This window comes from Ovis aries, chromosome X (assembly GCF_016772045.2).
Source record: "Ovis aries strain OAR_USU_Benz2616 breed Rambouillet chromosome X, ARS-UI_Ramb_v3.0, whole genome shotgun sequence".
NCBI classification, from domain to species: domain Eukaryota; kingdom Metazoa; phylum Chordata; class Mammalia; order Artiodactyla; family Bovidae; genus Ovis; species Ovis aries.
In genome coordinates this window covers 83503291-83523639 of record NC_056080.1, presented here as the reverse complement: position 1 = coordinate 83523639, position 20349 = coordinate 83503291, and the positions used below count along the sequence as shown (strand labels likewise).

At 38.8% G+C, this 20349-nt stretch overlaps 1 protein-coding gene across 2 annotated transcripts in view; it reads right to left on the bottom strand.

The window, feature by feature from the left end:
• Nucleotides 1-20349, bottom strand: part of GABRA3 (gamma-aminobutyric acid type A receptor subunit alpha3) — a 243706-nt gene that overhangs the window by 95816 nt on the left and 127541 nt on the right. The gene's annotated exons all lie outside the window — the stretch shown is intronic.

Below are 20349 nucleotides of genomic sequence, written 5' to 3'. Positions count from 1 at the left end.
AAAGCCTGTTGCCTTAGCTCACATAGAGTCCAGTGCTGTTCTGCAAAAGATATCGAACTTAATACTTCTAAGTAAAGGATATTTGGTAAAATCATAGGAAAACCCTTCAAAAAACTCTCATTTGTACTATCTCTTCACAGAAAATGTGTTCAGTATAGGAACAAAGTCCATCCATTTAGATACCATTGAGAGTAACAGCAGAATTCCCAAACTCCAAAGCCCTTCGAGATCTCCAACATTCACACATGCTGGGATGTCACACTGGGATTATCCTTACCTGTGGTAGGTTACAGATGTTCAGGACATAGGATGATTGTACTGCCACTTCCCAGCCCACTTAAAGTAGGGAGGGGACGTGTGACTGGTTTTGGTTATAGGAAGAAGAAATATATATCCCTTCCTTTGGAACAATTAATGTCCAATGCAAGACACTCCCTGCCATGGTAATCATGGAAACATATGTTTCTATGGAGCTACTATAAGACTGAAACGGCCTGGAATGATGACTCAGAACTTGAAGGACAAGTGCCCTTGGAAAGTTGCCTGGATCTACAACAGATTTTGCATCAATGAGAAATAAACTTCTGTGGGGTTAAGTGACTGAGATTTGCAGATGACTGGTAGCCCCTGATACACTTTGGATTTTTCCATTATAACTGTCTGTTTACTTGTCTGCTTTCCCACAAAACCCAAGAGCTCCTAAAGGGCAGTGTTCCTGTTTTGTTACCTCTCTGTACTCAGTAGATAGAAAAGCAGCCTGTTACTCAGAAAGTGCTCACTGAACATTTTTGGTATTAATGGATGAATCTTATCACATATATATTTGCTAAGTTGGAAAATGATACTCAGAGAAGTGAAATGACTGCACTGCTAAGTTTCCCTTTTCCTCCTTCTGTCAGCCCCATTTACCCCACTGCAGCCAACCCACTCCAACATACCTCAAACAGAGCACAGGGTAGCCTTCTTCAGCTTCGCAAAGTCAATGAGACCCTACCAAACACCTCATCATTACAGTTAACTCAAGCAAGGCTCACTCCAAGCCAGCATGAAAGTGAAAGTGTTAGTCACTCAGTCGTGTCCGACTCTTTGCAACCACATGGACTGTAGCCCACCAAGCTCCTCTGTCCATGGGATTCTCCAGGCAAGGATCTTGCAGTGGGTTGCCATTTCCTTTTCCAGGGGATCTTCCCGATTGAGGGAATGAACTCAGGTCTCCCACATTGCAGGCAGGTTCTTTACTGTCTGAGCCACCTGAAGTTCCCTCCAGCCCAGCATACCTGACCCCAGCAGCGCATGTCAGTAGCATAGCTAATACACATAAAGCCCACATAGGACTTGATAATCAGGTTGGTTACTGCAGTCAATGACACTATTTTCTTAATTTTAAAATTTATATTTCCTTTTTTAATTGAACTATAGTTGATTTAAAATATTATGTTCGTCTTAAGGGTACAATGTTGCATTTCAATATTTTATAGAATATATTCCATTTAAAGTTATTATAAAATATTGGTTACAGTCCCTGTGCTGTATATTACAGTATTTCTTCTACCTCATGGAAAGGTAATGGACTAAGCGACTCCATTTATAGCATGTTTACTACATCCATCCAGTCCTGGGTCCTAGCCCAGATGTACTTTATATCTTGTTGACTTCCCATTTTCCAGAGCCATCCCTTAGGCTTAATACTTTGTTCCCCTATACAGGCACATAGTATACTCAAGGCCACTGCACACATCTACAAACATTCCATTTTCAAAAGAGACTGAGTATCATTTAATAATCATCAAAGATATAGTCAATTCACCAAAACACACAATTTACTTCCAAGCTTATTCAGCAAATAACATGTCTCAAACTAGAGTTGTATTTTAAGTATTTGGGCTTTCATCTAGAGCACAGCCTTCCCCCTATTTCTGTGCTTCAAGGACAAAAGACAGTACTTCAGAACTCAGAACATACCCCCTAAAGATTTGTCCCTTCAAATACACTGCCACATTCACTGGCTGTAGAAACACTGCCCTACCCCAAAGTACATAAAACACAATTAATTAATGGGAGAGATCACAATTACAGTTGAATCCAGTATTCCAGGCAGGACATAGTTAGACACAGAACAACTTTCTAAACCAATTTAATTGTAAAAGTGGGCTTCCCAGGTGGCTCAGTGGTAAATAATCTGCCTGCCAATGCAGGAGATATAAGATGCTGGTTTGATCCCTGGGTTGGGGAGATCCCCTGGAGTAGGGCATGGCAACTGACTCCAGTATTCTTGCCTGGGAAGACCCATGGACAGAGGAGCCTGGTGGGATACAGTCCATAGGGTCACAAAGAGTTGGACACATTTGAAGCAACTTAGCACATAAGATAGTTATACAGATTAAAAACAGGCACTCATACTATAAAAGAAAAGAAAGTGAAGTTGCTCAGTCGTGTCCAACTCTTTGTGACCCCATGGACTGTAGCCCATCAGGCTTCTCCATCCATGGAATTTTCCAGGCATGAGTACTGGAGTGGGTTGCCATTTCCTTCTCCAGGGAATCTTCCCAATCCAGGGATTGAACCCATGTCTCCTGCATTGCAGGCAGACGCTTTACCATCTGAGCCACCAAGGAATCTCATAAAAGAAAAAGGAGAAGAATATTTGTAGTGATAAAGTCAGGAGACTGCTTTAGTTCCAAGAGGACAGTGGAGTCACTGTAGGTAGAAAAGAAGAGTCTTGGGCTAGGATAGGAAGGCTTACATTCTGGATCTGTACCTGACTTTCTGAACGCCTTAAGATCTTTTTTTCCTTTCGGCTTTTCTCTTGTACAGGAGGTTTGTTACCAAACACATTTGAATTTTCTCTCTGCTCTGACTAGGAACTCTGACAGGGCAAAAAGCATGTGACTAAAAGTGTCCAATGGTAGCAAAAGGCAAGTTTATTCTGCTGCCTATAGGTCAGTATGATCAGGCCACCCAAGATGGCTGATCTCTTGCTCTCTGTACATTTCCCTGCTGGATCAGTCTCTGCTTCACCTACAGCCCACTCCCATGACTGACCTTCCCTCTTAGTCACAGAGGCTGATAAGTAAATGCCTACTCACTTCTGGCCCCAGTTAGTGACTGATCTAATCTTAAGATCAGAACTATCTCCACTCTGATTTATCACAGTGGCAGTGAGGGGTGCACCCATCTACTGCTTTCCATGGCAACTGATGAGCATCAACCTAACATCAATTCCCCCCGTTACTGGTAATCTCCTTCCCACCCACTGATTGCTAAGAAGAGGCTGCTTTCCCAATGAATTAGGTCTCAGCCAAGCTTCAGAATTTTCTCTGACTTGGAAGCAGGGAAAGACTTGGGAAGTTTGGTCTAGTACAGTGGACACAAATTCATTCTTTCTCTATTTCTGTCCCATTTTGAAAGAATCTGGTAGATAAGAGAATTAGGGGAAGTGATACTAAATGAAGGGGAGGTAAAGAAGGGGAGAGAAAGAAAGAAAGAAAAGGAGAGGGGAGGGAGGAAGGTAATTAGAATCTGATTAGAGGGAAAAGCAGAATAGAAAGGATGAATGACAAGAGTGAGAAGAGGAAATTAAAACAGTTAGACAGCAAGAAATAGCAAGAGCTAACAGCACTAAAGAAAAACAAAGCAAGAGAAAAATGCTAAAAGAAAAAGAGAAGTAATGCTCTTGTCACCAAAGAAGCCAGAAATCTCTCAAGGAGTAGGGTATGAAGATAGGGATTGTCATTTGTATCATGGTAACACAAGTGACAGAGGGCTCTGAATTTATATTACCATCCTTAGATCTCTAGCCCTCTACTCTAAGACCTGGTAAACACATGGATATTTGACATTTCTCCAGTGTCCCATATAGGGACTACAAAGCCCCAGTTACTAAATCCCATCTTTTGACTAGGAAATCCAGGTACTTTGGAGCAGTATATGTGACAACACACAGAAGTACCCTGCAGAAGTATTGTACAGTGATTAAAGGCATCACTAACTGGATCTGAATTTAGGTTCTATCACTTACTCTTTGTGTGCTTTGTGTCACTTAACTTTTTTATGCCAGTTTCTTTATCTGGAAAATTAGGATAATGATACCACATATTTCAGAATTGCTCTGAGGATTTAAGGAGACAGTATTGAGGCCAGTATTTAGAACAAATCCAGTGCTCACTGTATGTTAGCTGTTGCTACAGCTTAATACTATTCCAGAGGCAAGGCCACATGAGCCACCCATAAGGCCAGGTGGACACAGAACTCACCCAGAAGTCTAAGGTCTTCAATTCCAGACAAAGAAAAGAGTATCCACCCACCACTCCAGCTTCTCCGTGTGAAGGAATAATTAGAAGTTTGCTATTTGATTTAATTAAATGAAAAGACCAGTGAATTAGACTAAAATTGGTGAGGGCTGCAATTCATAGTCCAGCCCCTGTGGACAGCCTTCTCATTTTTCAAATGTAAGAAATTATTTAATTGGGAGATGAGTGGAATTCTTTCTTATTTTTAAACAAATATTTTCTATGTTCCTTGGCTCTTTTAAAATTACTTTGAAGATCTAATTTCCTTCAAATATTACCTTCTGAAAATAAAGGTGAACAGAATTATCTTTTCCTTTTGCAAATTTACTGTGGTATTAGCAGTAAAATTCCAATAAAATAAACTGGAAGTAAAATATAAACTTGAAATTTATATTTATATAAACATACATGCCTTTAGCCCTCAGCAGGACTCCCATTGGTGGGGAACTTATCAACCAGTTCCTAATGTCATTCCAACTTGCTTTTGATCTGAAAGAGTAAAGATAAGCCAAATAGCAAGTGATCACTATGTTTATGTTAACTCTGAGGCTCATGTGTGTGCTGTGTGCTTAGTCACTCAGTTGTGTCTGCCTCTTTGAGACCCCATGGAATGTAACCCAGTAGACTCCTCTGTCTGTGTGATTTCCCAGGCAAGAATACTGGAGTGGGTTGACATTTCCTCCTCTAGGGTATCTTCCTGACCCAGAGATTGAACCCATATTTCCTGAGTCTCCTGCTTTGCAGGTGATTCTTTACCCACTGTCATCTCACAATAAACTGTATTTCCTCGTTTGAATTAAAATAGATCCCCAATAAGCTATGAATTTTCTTCTTTGAGCACAAACCAGAATAGGTTCCCCAACTCTAGCTTCTCCACTCCAGCACACACATAAACATTTGTCTTAGTACTGCCCTTTGGATCCATTCAATGAAGTCTGCTTCCAGTTCTTTTGAGACTTAAAACTTTCAGAGACTGAAAAAAATTGATCATGCTATCCCTAAGTCTGATCTTTTTATTCCTTTCCATGTCGTGATTTTAAGCACCCTCATTTTCCCCATTCACTTTCCTCTGGCTTGGGTCTAATTTTTTTTTAACTGGCACTCTGAAATATATTTTATGATGAAACTGTCACAATTCTATTAGAGACAGGATTATAAAATGAACGATATGAACAAAAGCCAACCATACCCCCTTTATTTCATTATAAGCTATGATGGACTTTTCAATTCTTCCCAGTAAGTCTTTCTGAGAACAGTGAGGTTTTAAGGACTGGGACGTTGACTAAAAGAACAAAGCCCTGACTTTTCTGTATTCTTAACTTCCGTATCACTGGAAATTTTAGAGAATAATTGCTTCTTGTTGCGCATGCTTTTCACTGTAAGAAGAGATTAACCTACTAGAAATGAGTTCCCATGTGACTAGCGGGTCTGCTAGCAACATGGATTTAGGGAGTGGGCTACAGTGACTTAAGGATAGGCTCTCAGAGATCTGAGAGTTTGAGTGCTCTGTTCTGTTAATGGCCTTTTCATTTCTTTTTGATAATCCTTGGGGACAGAGATACTGTAAGTATTCAGTGACACACCCCTCTCCCAACAGCATTAATCACTGATAACCTCTTCAGAGGAATCATAAACAGATGGTTATAACAAAAGTCTGTGTTAGAGATCCTAAGCTCTAATCTAAGCTCTGCAGTTGAGTAATACCCCTTTTGCAGAGTGTTTGGGCACAGCTCATAACTTTTGACATTTGGTAGGCTAGAGGTCTAGCACTACGTTTATGCTACTCCATCTAGTGTCTGACACTTGGAATGTACAGGAACTCTTAATAGCTAGCTGCATGCAACACATGTTTATAGCAAAACATCAGTAAGAAATACCACAAGATTTAAAAGAGACCACAATCACTACCAACTTAACAACTGTGGGTTCTCATTAACTCTACTATTGCTAGAATCTTGATGCTCACAAAGGTAATATAGAACACACAACTGTTCTTATTTTCTCTGGAGCTACAAATCCAAGTATTGCCTTCATGGCACCCAGCCCCATCATTTTATGGCAAATAGAAGGGGGAAAAGTGGAAACACTGACAGATTTATTTATTTCCTTGGGCTCCAAAATCATTGCAAATGGTGACTACAGCCATGAAATTAAAAGACACTTGCTCCTTGAAAAGAAAACCATGACAAACCTAGATAGTGTATCAAAAAAGCAGAGACATCGCTTTGCCAACAAAGGTCTGTCTAGTCAAAGCCATGGTTTTTCCAGGAGTCATGTATGTATGTGAGAGCTGAACCATAAAGAAGGCTGAGTGTCAGGAATTGATGCTTTCAAGTTGTGGTGATGGGGAAGACTCTTGAGAGTCCCTTGGACTGCAAAAATATCAAACCAGTCAATCCTAAAGGAAATCAACCGTGAATATTCATCAGAAAGATTGATGCTGAAGCTGAAGCTCCAATACTTTGGCCACCTGAGGCAGAGAGTTGACTCACTGGAAAAGACCCTGATGCTGGGAAAGACTGAAGGCAAAAAGAGAAGAGAGTGGCAGAGGATGAGATGGTTAGATAGCATCACTGACTCAATGGACATGAATTTGAGCAAACTCTGGGAGACAGTGAGGGACAGGGAAGCCTGGTATGCTGCAGTCCATAGGGTTGCAATGTGTCGGACATGACTTAGGGACTGAATAACAAGAACCCTATCACAAGGGAGGTTGGAGGGCAAAGACACTGCAGGAATGTCCTTCCATAAGACCCATATTAATGTCACTAGAAGCACTGCAAACAGTTTTGAGAAAAGTCAAAATACCATTTGAGTATTTTCTTTACATGGGCCAAACCCTGGATATTAATTATTTCTTTCCTACCCCTTTCTTTACTACATTGGTGCTTATTTCTTGCTTTTGCCACTGGTCCTCTCTTCTGTAACATGTATGGAACAAATAAAACCATCAGATAGAAGTCTCTTCAGTGGTTCATAACCCTTTGCTGAAAATAGAGGCCACTCCCAAGAGCCAGTAGGATTTCCTTGGGGCAAAATTATGAGGAATTTAGAGAGGAAGCAGAAGCAGTGCCCAAAAAATGACCAAGAAATAAGTTGGAGAATGACTACATAATGTGTTCTCCACACTAGAGGCACATCCTTAAGCCAGAACAAGCTGAAAGCCAGAGGGAAAGCAATAGAATTTTTAAAACAGCTGAAATATTCTAAAATGTTACAAGGACACTCTGATATTTTTCCAGGGCCTACTGATTTTGACCTTATGCATAAAATTAATAAATGGTAAAAACATTGGTATTGGAATCTGGAAATTTGGGTTAATCCTGGTCCAACCTCAAGTTAACTATACCTTAGTTTCTTTATCTGTAAAAAATGGAATCGATTTTGTTATTATTCTAACACTAAAAACATTGGCCATAATCAATTAAAAGAGGCTACCAGAGGGACTTATACTGTCATTCTTATTGTTTGGAACTTCCAGATTAGATGGCACAGGTAATAAACACACAATAATGAGACATAAAACATAAAAGATATAATTGTTTCAGATAAAAGATCAAAATGTCATGTAACAGAAATAAATACAAAATGTATGCAATATTGAAGCCAGAGTTCTGGTCTGAAAAGAAGAGGTGGAGTAAAGGAACTAAAATATTTCTTTGTACAAAAGGAGAAATTGGAAATACAATATTATACAAGCACAAGGCAGTAAGAAAAAGAGGGTGAAAAACAAAAATTCAAACAAAGTTAAACTGGTTTTTGGCATAGTGGAGTAACAGCATTGCAGCCTTTCTTTGCCACTGATTATACATAAAATTTCTGGATAAAATATAAAAGCAACTACCTAAGCACTCTAAAAAGTAAAAAAGAACAGGTGGTTTACGGACGGGAACCAAAACTTGGAGAAGTAACCCACAAGGAAATACATTTCCAGTGTTTTTCTCTCTTCTTCTTTTCTCTTGTAGTTCTGCCTCAAAGGCAAAGCTGCATAGTGGGCTAGTGGCACAAACAGGCAAAACTCTTGACAAAAAAAACATCTGTCCTACCAGAGAATCAGGGGAAAAGGCAACTGTAGACCAGAGAGTATGGGGAATCCCAAAGTACAGAGGATTAAACAAGAAGATCCAATAATTCTTCCCTCAAAAAAACGTATGTTTACCCTTCAGAACAAAGGAAATGAATCCTGAATGTTCATTGGAAGGCCTGATGCTGAAGCTAAAGTTCCAATATTTTGGCCACCTGACGGGAAGAGTGAACTCATTGGAAAAATTCCCACCCTGATGTTGGAAAAGGTTGATAGCAGGAGAAGCGTGCAATAAAGATGAGATGATTGGATAGCATAACTGACTCAATGGGTATGAATTTAAGCAAACTCTGGGAGATGGTAAAGGACAGGGAAGCCCGGCATGCTGCAGTCCATGGAGCTGCAAACAGTTGGACAGGACTTAGCAACTGAACAACAACAACATGCCCCTAGGACAGACCCAAGGCAGCATGTGCAAAGGCTTTGACAAGTACACTATGATTTCACACAAAATTTCACACTAGTCCTGAGTTGCACAAGTATAGGACAGACTCAAAGCCATATAGCAAAGGTTTTGATAACTGAATTATGAAGTAATATGTAATCCACAGCCCAAGTCTAGGGACTATCCCCTCAGTGATAACATGTGTGAGATACACCAAGTGCAGTATAGCAAAGATCTTGAAACCGTAAAGATCTGGGTATCACCACCAAGAGAAAGCAAGGCAGACCTTGCTGCTTAACCAAGTTGATTCTCTGCTAAAACAAACAAACAAAAAAAAATCAACATTCTCCAAAGCATTATGACAAGGCTGAGGCTCCACATAATATGAGTCAAAATGTCTAGAATAGAATTCAGCATTATTTTACTTAGAAAGAACTAGAAAAATATTACCAATTCTGAAGGGAAAAGACAATCAACAAAGATCAAATATAACACAATTCAGATGTTGAAAATTTCAAAGATTTTTAATTGGCAATTATAAGTAAGTTCCATGAGGTAAATGAATTTTCATTTAAATGAATTTACATTTTAAATAAACAAAAAGATGAAGCTCTCACAGAAAAATTAGGAAATATAAAAATAACCAATTTGAAAATTGAGAAGTGAAAAACTACAGTCACCAAAATAAAAACATTCACTGCTGCTGCTGCTAAGTCACTTCAGTTGTGTCCGACTCTGTGCGACCCCATAGACGGCAGCCCACCAGGCTCCGCCGTCCCTGGGATTGTCCAGGCAAGAACACTGGAGTAGGTTGCCATTTCCTTCTCCAATGCATGAAAGTGAAAACTGAAAGTGAAACCACTCAGTTGTGTCCGACCCTCAGCAACCCCATGGACTGCAGCCTTCCAGGCTCCTCTGTCCATGGGATTTTCCAGGCAAGAGTGCTGGAGTGGGCTGCCACTGCCTTCTCCAAAAAACATTCACTGGATGGTCTCAATAGCAGAATAGAGATGACAAAGGTAAAAGCTAGTGAATTTGAGTGATAGAAATTATCCAATGTGAAGAACAGCAACAAAAATGTCTGAAAAAAATATCAAAAGAACCTCAGGGGTATTCTGAACAATATGATACTCTCCAACACATAGAGCACTTGAATTCAAGAGGGAGTGGGGAAACAAACTAGTAAAGAAAAAATATACTTGAAGAAATAGTGCTCAGAAACTTTTCAAGTTTGGTAGAACACACAAGTTTACAGAAACAAACTATTATACACACTCCAAACAGAAAAGAATGAAAAATAATGAAAGATTGCTTAGACATATCATAATCAAACTGCTAAATACCAAAGATGAAGAAAAATCTTGAAGGAAGCTATTAGAAAAGAACACAGTCTGTGAAGGGTGATAATTACTTGAAAGACTGAAGATATATCATCAATTTACAGACAGTAGTGAAACAGAATCTTTAATATGCTTATAGAAAACAGCTGTTAACCTCTGAATTCTATATCCAATAACAATAAGCTTCAGGAGACATTCTCAGATTTAAAAAGACAAGGGAATTTGCCAGCAGACTTGTTCTATAGGAATTCTACATAAATTCTTCAGGTTTAAGGGAAATAATGCCAGGGGGAAATTAGATCATCAAGAATAAAGTAAGAACAACAGAAATGGAAGTTCTGGATATATATAAAAACATTTTTCATTTTTAAGCTCTTTAAAATAGTTATGACTGCTGAAGGAAAAAAATTCAAAGATTGTCTCATGTGGCTTTTAATGTGCTGTTGATATAATAGTTAAGACATCCATAACATAAAGGTCATTTAGATGGGAAATGGATGCATACTCTTACAAGGCTACACAATTTACTATAAGTGGAACAATATTAATTCTAAGGAGAGTGTCAAATCTCAGCTGTGACGATTGCAATCCCTAAAACAACCAATGAATCTCACAAAGAAATATTTCTGACAAGGCAATAGATAAAATAAAGATATTCAAATACTTCAAAAAATCAGAAAAAGGAAAATATATTAGCAGAAAAACAGAGGGGACAAATAAATAATAAAATGATGGATCTAAGCACAAAAACTGATGGAATTAAAATAGGAAATATACAAATCCAATATTATTGTTGGACACTGCAACATCCCTCTTTCAGCAACTGATAGAATGTGTACAGACAAAACCAGTAAATACATGGAAGACCTAAACAATATTTTCAACTAATGTGATCCTTATAGAACATTCTACCCATAAAAGAAGAAAACCCAATCTTTTTCAAGGACACTGGAACATTCACCAAGATATCCCATAAAACAAGCTTTAACAAATTTAGAAGAATTCAAGTCATATAGACTATGATTAGTGACCATCAAAGAATAAACATAGTAAACAATACAGAAAAATATCGGGTAACATTTAGAAATTAAAGAACAATCTTCTAAATAACCCATGGATCAAGAAAGAAGTCACAAGTGATCTTTCAAAATACAGTGAACTCAATAAAAATAAAAATACAACACATCAAACCTGTGGGATGCTCACAGAGAAATACATAAGAGGGAAATTGATAGAACTGAATGTCCAGGAAAAAGAAGACTCTAAAAATCCAAAACCTAAGATTCCATCTCAAGAACTAGAAATATATAAAAAAAGAAACACTAAAAATGAAACAAGTAGAATCAAAAATAGAAAAACAATTGAGAAAATCAGTGAAATTAAGAACTGGCTCCTTGAAAAAAATGGAAACATATACAAAACTCTAGCCAGACTTTACAAAAACAAAAAAAGAAAAGACAAAAAATCTATGAGTATCAGGAAAAATAGAGTAATATCACCAAAAGGGGCAGAGTTAGGAACTTCGGGGTTTTGTCTCTCCATAAAAACAATTAATAAGCTTGGGAAAACTGTAAGAATCAACTTTTACAGAACTCTACAATCTAGTAAAAAATTTATAACCACCAAGGGAATATGTGATGAAGAAAACTGCTACTGCAGCCATAAAGATGTCAGCCCACACTCCTGTTACTGGTTCCCATTGCCTGAAGGAGTAATACAAATCTTATTCTCAAAAAAATTGTGGTTAAGGGATTTGACCTCAATGGCAGCTCCCTCAAAGAGGGATGCAATGGCTTACCTTTGTTTCACCCAACTAGGAACATTTCCAGAGCTGTGGCGGTCCTGAGAGGCATAGCCAAAAGCATTTGAAGACAAAAATATTGACAGCAGCAGCCTGAAGCTAGGGGTAAACAGTTGAGACAAACAACAGACTGAAAAGTCTGAGAAGAAAAAGTTTAGAAAAGGAGATATTTGGGTGAATAAAGATTTTTATAAAGTTCCAGCATATACCAAGGGATTGATAAATTCCCGCATAGGCCCAGGGCTTAACACACACTCAGGCTTGAGAAGAATCTAAACTTTCACATCTGGCTAAATCTCAGACCTCACTAGAAATGAGAAGTGGAAGATAAGACAGAGTCAATTCTCCCTAAACAAATCTATAAATTAAACACAGTCCTATATAAAAGCTAAGGGTATTTTTTAAGAAATTCATGAGTTGATTCTAAAATTTATATGGAAAGGCAACAGAGCTAAATAAAATTGCCAAAACTAATTTTTTAATGTGTTCTTAATTTGGAGGACTCCATTATAGGATTGAGTGTCTCAAGAGTTACTATACACATACATTGATCAAAACAGTCAAGGAATACACATCAATCAATGGAACAGAGTACTGTGTCAAAAAATATGGCCAGACATATACGGTCAATTGAATCTCAACAGTGTTTATAATGCAGTGTAGAAAATACAGCCTTTTCAATAAGTTGTGCTAAAAATCAGCTCAGTTCAGTTCAGTTCAGTCAACAGTCCTGTCCAACTCTTTGTGACCCCATGAATCTCAGCCTTCCAGGCCTCCCTGTCCATCACCAACACCTGGAGTCTACCCAAACTCATGTCCATCGAGTCGGTGATGTCATCCAGCCATCTCATCCTCTGTCTTCCCCTTCTCTTCCTGCCCTCAATCCCTCCCAGCATCAGGGTCTCTTCTAATGAGTCAACTCTTTGTATGAGGTGGCCGAAGTATTGGAGTTTCAACTTCAGCATCAGTCTTTCTAATGAACACCCAGGACTGGTCTCATTTAGGATGAACTGGTTGGATCTCCTTGCAGTCCAAGGGACTTTTAATTTAAGTAAGTGTCTTTTAATTTCATGGCTGCAATCACCATCTGCAGTGATTTTGGAGCCCCCCAAAATAAAGTCTCTCACTGTTTCCACTGTTTCCCCATCTATTTGCCATGACAGAAAACTAGTCATTCTAATCACACTAGGACCACAGCCTTGTCTAACTCAATGAAACCAAGCCATGCCCATGGGGCAACCCAAGACAGGCGGGTCATGGTGGAGAGGTCTGACAGAATGTGGTCCACTGGAGAAGGGAATGGCAAACCACTTCACTATTCTTGCCTTGAGAACCCCATGAACAGTATGAAAAGGCAAAATGCTAGGATACTGAAAGAGGAACTCCCCAGGTCAGTAGATGCCCAATATGCTACTGGAGATCAGTGGAGAAATAACTCCAGAAAGAATGAAGGGATGGAGCCAAAGCAAAAACAATACCCAGCTGTGGATGTGACTGGTGATAGAAACAAGATTTAATGCTGTAAAGAGCAATATTGCATAGGAACCTGGAATGTCAGGTCCATGAATCAAGGCAAATTGGAAGTGGTCAAACAGGAGATGGCAAGAGTGAATGTCGACATTCTAGGAATCAGCGAACTAAAATGGACTGGAATGGGTGAATTTAACTCAGATGACCATTACATCTACTACTGCGGGCAGGAATCCCTCAGAAGAAATGGAGTAGCCATCATGGTCAACAAAAGAGTCCGAAATGCAGTACTTGGATTCAATCTCAAAAACGACAGAATGGTCTCTGTTTGTCTCCAAGGCAAACCATTCAGTATCACAGTTATCCAAGTCTATGCCCCAACCAGTAACACTGAAGAAGCTGAAGTTGAACAGTTCTATGAAGACCTATAAGACCTTTTAGAACTGACACCCCAAAAAGATGTCCTTTTCATTATAGGGGACTGGAATGTAAAAGTAGGAAGTCAAGAAACACATGGAGTAACAGGCAAATTTGGCCTTGGAATGCGGAATGAAGCAGGGCAAAGACTAATAGAGTTTTGCCAAGAAAATGTACTGGTCATAGCAAACACCCTCTTCCAACAACACAAGAGAAGACTCTACACATGGACATCATCAGATGGTCAACACCGAAATCAGATTGATTATATTCTTTGCAGCCAAAGATGGACAAGCTTTATACAGTCAACAAAAACAAGACCAGGAGCTGACTGTGGCTCAGATCGTGAACTCCTTATTACCAAATTCAGACTCAAATTGAAGAAAGTAGGGAAAACCACTAGACCATTCGGTATGACCTAAATCAAATCCCTTATGATTACACAGTGGAAGTGAGAAATAGATTTAAGGGCCTAGATCTGATAGATAGAGTGCCTGATGAACTATGGAATGAGGTTTGTGACATTGTACAGGAGACAGGGATCAAGACCATCCCCATGGAAAAGAAATGCAAAAAAGCACAATAGCTGTCTGGGGAGGCCTTACAAATAGCTGTGAAAAGAAGAGAGGCGAAAAACAAAGGAGAAAAGGAAAGATATAAGCATCTAAATGCAGAGTTCCAGAGAATAGCAGGAAGAGATAAGAAAGCCTTCTTCAATGATCAATGCAAAGAAATAGAGGAAAAGAACAGAATGGGAAAGAAAAGAGATCTCTTCAAGAAAATTAGAGATACCAAGGGAACATTTCATGCAAAGATGGGTTCAATAACGGACAGAAATAGTATGGACCTAACAGAAGCAGAAGATATTAAGAAGAGGTGGCAATAATACACAGAAGAGGGGCACAAAAAAGATCTTCATGACCCAGATAATCACGATGGTGTGATCACTAACCTAGAGCCAGACATCCTGGAATGTGAAGTCAAGTGGGCCTTGGAAAGCATTGCTATAAACAAAGCTAGTGGAGGTGATGGAATTCCAGTTGAGCTGTTTCAAATCCTGAAAGATGATGCTGTGAAAGTACTGCACTCAATATGTCAGCAAATTTGGAAAACTCAGCAGTGGCCACAGGACTGTACCCAGAAAGGATTTCATTCAAATATGAAGGAGAAATCAAAAGCTTTCAGTTCAGTTCAGTCACTCACTCGTGTCCAACTTTTTGCGACCCCATGAATCGCAGCATGCCAGGCCTCCCTGTCCATCACCACCTCCCGAAGTTCACTCAGACTCACGTCCATCGAGTCAGTGATGCCATCCAGCCATTGCATCCTCTGTCGTCCCCTTCTCCTCCTGCCCCTAATCCCTCCCAGCATCAGAGTCTTTTCCAATGAGTCAACTCTTCGCATGAGGTGGCCAAAATATTGGAGTTTCAGCTTTAGCATCAGTCCTTCCAAAGAAATCCCAGGACTGATCTCCTTCGGAATGGACTGGTTGGGTCTCCTTGCAGTCCAAGGGACTCTCAAGAGTCTTCTCCAACACCACAGTTCAAAAGCATCAATTCTTCTGTGCTCAGCCTTCTTCACAGTCCAACTCTCACATCCATACATGACCACTGGAAAAACCATAGCCTTGACTAGACGGGCCTTAGTCAGCAAAGTAATGTCTCTGCTTTTGATTATGTTATCTAAGTTGGTCATAACTTTTCTTCCAAGGAGTAAGCGTCTTTTAATTTCATGGCTGCAATTACCATCTGCAGTGATTTTGGAGCCCCCCAAAATAAAGTCTTAGACCTAATTGTAAAACCTAAAACTATAAAATTTCTAGGAAAAAACATAGAAAATGTCCATGAACTTGGGTCATGCAAAGTCTTTTATTAGATAGGACATAAAAGTCAAAAACTATAAAAGAACAAATTATTGCATTAGACTCATCAAAATTTAAAACGTCTCTTTTTCAAAGATGCTATTTAAAGAGTAAAAGGGCACATCAAAAACTGAAGAAATATTTTCATTTCACATTTTCTAACAAAGGATTTGTACACAGAATATATAAAAAACTTTCAAAATTCAGTAATAAGGGGTAAAACAAGCCAAAAATTTTTGCAAAGCATCGAAACAGATATTTCAACCAAGAAAATATACTGATGGCAAATCAGCACATGAAAATATGCAATCAGGAAATGCAATTTATAACCACAATATGATACCATTAGTAACCTGTCAAAAGAGCTATAAGGGGATTTTTCCAGTTGATAGAACTATTTTGTATCCGAGCTACATGATATTAGTTACGTGATAGTATATCACGAAGAGTGAATTATACTGAATATAAGTTGCATATGAAGTTTTAAAAATATAAAATTTGATTAAAATTAAACAAAAGTGAAAAAAGCATAAAGACCCCCATTTGAAATGAGTCTACACATCAAAACTAATGAAACAGAACAGTATGTCTGTAAACTGTCCTATGAATACATGAAAACTTGATGTATGGGAGGACAGGCATTATATATCAGTGAGAAAAACTTTTACTAATGAAAAAATGTACCAAATTGCAAGTTATCCATATACAAAAAGTACATCTCTACCTCATACCACATATAAGCATCAATTACAAGTGTACTAACTTAAATAGGAAACATAATTCATGAAAGAAAGAAACTGAAAAACCAATGAATGTAAGATATCCAACATCACCAGATAATGAGGGAAATGCAAATTAAAGAGAGATACCACTTTACAGCTATCAGCAAAATTTTTAAAGCATGACAGTACTGAGTATAGGTTAAGAACTGAAACAAAGAAAAGTTTCATACAGTGTTGGCGGGGGGGGGGGGGGAAAAACTGGTACAACCATTTAGGAGAGCTATTTGGCAATATTTGCTGGCACTGAGAGCTGTATATCTTATAATCCAGTTATTCCACTGACAGATCTATATTCAAAAGAAATTCCTACCCATGTGCACAAAGAGACATGTACAAGTATGTGCATTTGGGGTTTGAAATGTGATCCTATGTATACTTAATGGAATTGTAATAGGCATCTTTCAGCAAATAAAATTATTTATTTCCCTCAGAAATCTCCAATAGGGACTCCTTTGCAATCACTGTAGATTAGCATTTTCCAAGTGAGATGTGGTCATATTTCTTTTGTTGTGTAATAAATTAATGTGATGGTCCTGGCCAAGCAGAGCAGAACCCAGGCTTTCTGCCTAGACTTAGATACCTTCACTTTGCAACTCAATTAAGTGGTGTTTTCCTCCCACGTCTTTGTTACAGTTTTCCTATCCTTTTGACCCCACTAAGAATTTTATCTTCCAAACACACTGTCTGCCAAGCTGTCCTTCCTTAATCTTGGTGTTAAATCAGAAATCTTCCATATTTTTCCTTTTCCATCAGTATTAGCCATCATCTGCTCTTTTTAATTTTTCTTATGAGGAACCATCCTCTAAGTTGATATTCAGCTTTGAAATTGTTATAGCTTTTTTCAGTACTCTTTTTTTCATTAATTTATTTTTTAATTGAAGAATAATTGCTTTACAGAATTTTGTTGTTTTCTGTCAAACTTCAAAATGAATCAGACATAGGTATACATATGCCCCCTCCCTCCTGAACCTCCCTCCCATCTCCCTCCCCATCTCACCCCTCTAGGTTGATACAGAGTTCCTGTTTGAGTTCCCTGAGACACACAACAAATTCTCTTTGGCTATCAATTTTACATATGGTAATGTAAGTTTCTATTCTACTAAACATACTCCCAGCAAACCCTGACATTCACAGATTCAGACTGGGGCTGTGAGGGTGTGCTGTTCATTTTTACCCTGTTACACTCTTTCTCTCAAATATAGCAGTGATGAGAAACAAAGAGCCCTGTACTTAGAACCAGTACCCTTGAGACTGAGCCCTGGCTGTACTGTTTATTGACTAAGTTACCTTAATCATTCTAGTCTTAGTTTCTACACTGTGAAATGGGGATATCAGTATCTGTATCTGCCTTCACAATTCCATTGTGAGAATTAAATAACAGACATTAAATGTGAAAAAATACTTGGAACTTGTAAAAGGGCACCCATAGTAAAGGATCTTGAGTACGGAGTTTTGAGTTAGGTAAAATCAACAGGCAAGGCTGTATATTGTCATCCTGCTTGTTTAACTTATATGCAGAGTACATCATGCAAAATGCCAGACTGGATGAAGCACAAGCTGGAATCATGATTGCCGAGAGAAATATCAATAACCTCAGATATGCAGATGCCACCACCCTTATGGCAGAAAGTGAAGAGAAGCTAAAGAGCCTCTTGATGAAGGTGAAAGAGGAGAGTGAAATAGCTGACTTAAAACTCAACATTCAAAAAACTAAGATCATGGCATCTGGTCCCATCACTTCATGGCAAATAGATGGGGAAACAATGGAAACATTGACAGATTTTATTTATTTTATTTTCTTGGGCTCTAAAATTACTACAGATGGTGCTGCAGCCATAAAATTAAAAAGACGCTGGCTCCTTGGAAGAAAACCTATGAAAAACCTAGACAGCAAATAAAAAAACATGACAAACTAAACAGCATATAAAAAAAAGAGAGACATCACTTTGCTGACAAAGATCCATATAGGCAAAGCTATGTTTTTTCCAGTAGTCATGTACGGATATGAGAGTTGGATTATAAAGAAAGCTGAGCACAGGATAATTGATGCTTTTGAACTGTGGTGTTGGAGAAGACTCTTGAGAGTCCCTTGGACTGCAAGGAGATCCAATCAGTCCATCCTAAAGGAAATCACTCCTGAATATTCATTGGAAGGACTGATGCTGAACCTGAAGCTCTAATACTTTGGCCACCTGATGCAAAGAGCTGACTCACTGGAAAAGACCGTGATGCTGGGAAAGATTGAGGACAGGAGGAGAAGCGGGCCACTGACTCAAAGTACATGAATCTGAGTAAATTCCTGGAGATAGTGAAGGACAGGGAAGCCTGGCATGCTGCAGTCCATGGGTTTCAGAGTCAGACACAACTTAGTGATTGAACAACAACAACAAAATCAATGGGAGACTCAGGGACACCAACTTCCTTGACTAAACCTTGTCCCTGATCCCCAGCTGATCTAAGGCTACCTCCTAGCAGACACTGCTGATAGCCATCCCCATTAGAGGATGAGGAAATGATGAAATAAAACAATAATAATGCTGGGAGGCTGCTATTATTTGTCATTCAATGTCTACATTTATTATTTGTCCTGGCCTTTTCCAGCTGGAGGACTGGAAGACATATTTGGCTCTACTTCACTTTGAGCTTCTGCTGCTAAAGTTCCCATGTTAGGCCAGCTCTGTCTATTATCCTACTGCAAAGGATTCTAGACCAATATAACACTAAAAAGAGGTGCTAAAAGATTTGAAGGCAGAAAACCTGCTTCCTGACTTTTCTTACCTTTCACTTTGCCATTCTCATCATAAATAAGACTTAGCAGTAATTTTGGCATCCTAAGTTCAACTTTCTGCCAAGCAAATATACTTCTTCACTCTCAAAACCAAGAGTCTCCCCAATGATCTATATCCCAATCTATGACTCAGGGTTCAATATCCTTGTACGTCCCTGGTAGGTGGCTCCATGCTTAATATAACTCCACTTCTGCCAACACTGCAGGAATCTCATTTCCTATAGAAACCCCACAGTAAACTGTCCTTGACCAAATTGGACCTCAATGCACTTGCCATCTTATGCACGAGGAAAAGTGATATTGGAAGACAGTCTTCCCAATAGATCTTCACCAAGAGGAGTATGCTAATAACAATCTGTGTAACACCCCAGCTGTTTTCTAGTCTTGATAAATGCCATATTAAGTGCTTCTAGATACAACAATACATTTGAACAGCTTCCTGTCTGTCATTCCAAACTCAAAATCCCTTGGATACCTGATTTAAATTATTTTTAACTACTCATGTCAGCATTTTCTCTGGGCCAACCAGAAGTAATACATATCTGTTAGTCCTGAGATGGAATTTCTGAGTCACATTTTATCTATCACAGTTTCTGCATGATGTTGAACAAGGTGTCAGTAATTCTGAACTGAGAGCTTTCCATCCCCATTCAATTAAATACACTCAGCAATTCTTGGGTTTGATCAATACTGTTGATGGATGGTTTAATTTTCAGTTTTCTCCCCTGACTATCTCCGTGACAGCCTCTCCTGGAATGTTGAAGATGATGAGACAGATTATTATGTAGTCATAGAAAATTTGGTTTTAACCCTTCATGTCTATTTAAAGTAGTCTAGCGTGCATAGGATGCATAGCATTGCACAGTGGAATCACCTGAATATTCAGGTTTATATAAGAGACAGTACCTAGAAACACAGTATGCAAAACTGCTAAACAACGTAAATTCTAAAAGAGGAAGCCTGTATCTAGGCACTTCACTCACAATGTCATTCTATCGAGTCAAATCTCATTTATAACAACTAATAGGGCTCTCGCGGAGGGACTTTTGGTGTCCCCAAATTAGAAAAATCACCTTATGTTATATCATTATCTATGGCACTGATGTGGCCTGAGAGGTTATTGCAACCTTCT